The sequence below is a fragment of the Notothenia coriiceps genome, unplaced genomic scaffold (genome assembly GCF_000735185.1).
Source record: "Notothenia coriiceps isolate Sejong01 unplaced genomic scaffold, NC01 NC01_scaffold00033167, whole genome shotgun sequence".
In the NCBI taxonomy this organism is placed as follows: Eukaryota; Metazoa; Chordata; class Actinopteri; order Perciformes; family Nototheniidae; genus Notothenia; species Notothenia coriiceps.
Window position 1 is genome coordinate 7,391 of NW_011365868.1, and position 3,695 is coordinate 11,085.

The window sequence follows — 3,695 nt, forward strand, 5'->3', positions numbered from 1 at the left end:
CCTGATATAATTGTATTAAAGGAGCAATAACTGTTAACATTTTCAGTAACTGAACAGTTTCAGAGGAATTGGATAGTCAGTCAACTCACATGTTATGTAACTGCAAGGAAGAACATGAACCTTGTGTATGTGCATCTATAGCATGCATCATTTCACTTTAACTGCACAGGCAACAGGGACACTTCTAGTGAGTTCCGGCAGATCAAAGAATTATCAAAAATGCTTTTTGGGGGTTTCCCCTTTCCTGTAGTGTGTAGTAGGCTTTTGTGCATGTAAATGGTCTACAAAGGCTAAAATCCCAAAGTTCCCTCCTGCCTGAAACGCCTCCGTTGGACTCCTTTGTATACTTCCAGAACATAGTGACATCACGATATAACACTCGCGTTTCTTTTGGCTAGTGCTCAAACACAGTGTACACAATTGGCTAACGGGTGGGACATTTCTGACACATCTGTCAGCAGTTGACCAACCACAACAGAGTCGACCAGCTAACCAATCAGAGCAGACTGGGCTCTGGTTTCAGGCAGAGGGTGAAAAGAGGCGCTGCAGCACAGGCAGTATGAGAAAAAGAAAGAGCTTTTTGAACTTTAAAGCATGGAGACATGATATACATCTGAAATTAAGAAAACTAGGTCCTCTTGTCAAAATTCAAGGGCTTGATAGAAGACATACGAAAACACTAAGGGAAAGCATAATATTGAAGGACTTGGCTTGGAATAAAGAATAAAAACACATAACTGAGACTTTTCTTATTTGACGTTGATCTTCAACTCAGTCATCAGAAATGTTATAAAACAGTCAGATGGGCCCTGGTCCTTCTTCGCCTTAATGTTCTTGATGCAGTGGGAAGGGACGATAATGAAACTCTGGAAATTGGAAACAGCGCATATGGAGGAAGACCCTTAGGAGTCCGGCTGCTGCTAGAAGCCCTAACTTCAGCTTTCAGTGCACACCTGGTACTTCCAAAGAGAACACGGCCAACTTCTCGAAAAAAACAAGCATGAAAAACATGGCTGACCTTCCACATTAGAAGAAGTCCGAGACAGTGTTGGCACCAACGCTCTGGATTGGTTGTGACCCTTGCTTGTGCATTTTTTACAACACATTTTAACTGAACAAAAGTAATTCATATACCTTGGAAACCCAAATGAGTGAATATTTTTAACGCAAATTAATCAAAATTACCAAGTTCCCAACTTCCTACGTGACTCCAACACTTATTTTTACCAGCGTGATGGCAAACAAAGTATACATAATGACTGAGGACATATGTTGTGTTGACAAAAATCATTTATTTGATAAACTGTAGTGTAAAATGTATTTTCTACATGGTTTCTGATATAAACAAAATAAACTACACTAATAATGAAAATATATTATCTATACAAATATAATAACATTAAGTGTAACCCTTACCATCCTACATTCATAATAGCATAAAAGAAGATCACAAATATATTTTAAAGTAAAAAACAACAACATATTGGCTACAATCAATTTTGGCGTATGACACAAAACGAAAGTTCTGATTTGTGTGTTTGTGTGTTTGTGTGTGTGTTTGTGCATGTGCGTGTTTTTTTGTGTGTGTTGATGGGAGAATAAGTGGCAACATGGATTGCAGGTACCAACAGTCATGCCGACCCGTTATATTTAGAATGTTTGACGGACTGAATCACACACTGACAGTGGGGTCAGTATCAGAAACATTACAATGAGCATGTCACTTGTAGGCTACAATTGAACACAAACTGTGATGCAACAAAATGTATTACAAACAAACACATATAGTGGATAGTGTGTAGAGTATGAAGGATATTATAACTGATCCTGGATGAGACTAACTCAGTTTTTGTGAACATGCTTAGGCTGCTAATAATACTGTGAATCAGTCATATTTACCAGCAGTAACCCAATGCTGTGTGAGGGAGTTTGTGTGCAGTGTACTGCAGATAGCATCTCAGAAACCAAGGCAACACAAATCCAAAGCGGTCTGCTGAGACTGCAGAGCACCAAAAACCATCAGACTGATCCACAGACATACCCAGAGAACAGGAAGTCGGTTCTGACAGAGACAGATTCTGGGTATGTGATGGAAATAAGGGTGAGTAAGGATATAAAGGTATAGTTTAATTGGCAAATTAGGGAACATTTGTTTGTGAATAAGTTAAGAACCAGTGTTCAAATTAGGGGTATGTATTTTTTCTTTTATAATAGACCTATACCCATCTGAATAGAGACTCAGCACATGTTTCTTATTTTGGGTAAAATTAATTCCAACAAGCAATTTTAAATTATACTTCTGAAATTGGTTAAACTGTGTTATTCAAGACATTTGTATCCAATGTGTATTTATAAGTGATTTAAAGTGGTAAAGGTGGAAAGAGGAAAACATTGCCAAATGTCCCTTTTGACCATTACGATGAATTCAAAACAGGTATGGTTAAAGGATAGTCTGCTTATATACTATATTTTCTTTATTGTTATCAAATTCCATCTGCATGTGCAAAGTAACAGCAACGAATACTAATAAAAGTGTGTGTGCATTGAAGCGTTATCTATCTTCTTCCTTTGTGTAACAGAACTCCATTGTTGTTAAAAAACATCAATAAGCCATAATTCTTTATTATCGAACACACACACTGTACTCAGTTACACTCACTTTATTCCACACTCTGATTAATGAAAAGTGTTGCATATACACAACAAATGTCCCACACATGGAAATCAGGCTCCGTCTTGAACACACAATTTCACAATGATTGACGTTTGTAAAACAAAGATGTGCATATACAGATATTTAGCATCGGACCCCTGTTTTATAGATATATAATAACCTTGCACGAAATGTGTAGAGCTGCACTGCTAACATTAGCCCCCCAAAAATTCACTTTTTCCTCCTGCTTGAGTTTGATTAAAAAACGTTGGAAAGAGTGTTATTCTGTCATAAATAGTTATATGTATAGTGAAGTCACTAAGAGCGTTTAAAATATGAAAGTTGTATTACACAGAGCTACAGAGGCAGGGAATTCTGAACGTACTGACAAACACATGTTGTTGTTATTAATAATAATAATAAATGGGATTTATATAGCGCTTTTCTAGACCCAAAGACACTTTACATTATGAGCAAGGTCGACAAACAAAACAAGAACAAAAACACAAACAAAAACAAAAACAAAACAAAAACAGAAAAGCAGTCAGGAGGATGTTGGTTCAGAGGGGGGAGGGGCGGGTTTAAGGATAAGCAGAGTTGAAGAGGTGGGTTTTGAGACGGGACTGGAACAGGGTGAGGGAATCAGACTCACGGAGGTCTTGGGTGAGGGAGTTCCAGAGCTTTGGGGCTGCCACAGAGAAGGCTCTGTCCCCGAAGCTCCGGAGTTTCGCCTTGGGGATTGAGAGCAAACCGGCTGAGGTGGATCTGAGGGACCGGGGTGGTTGGTAGAGGATGAGGAGGTCAGTGAGGTAGGGGGGGGGGCAGATGGTGGAGGGCTTTATAGGTGAGGACCAGGAGTTTGTAGTGAATGCGATGTGAGACGGGAAGCCAGTGGAGTTCTTTGAGGACCGGGGTGATGTGATGCCATGATTTGGTGTGGCTGAGGAGTCTGGCGGCTGCGTTCTGGACACGCTGGAGTCTGTTGAGGGATGTTGTGCTGATGCCGAAGAGGAGTGAGTTGCAATAGTCAAGGCGGGAGGAG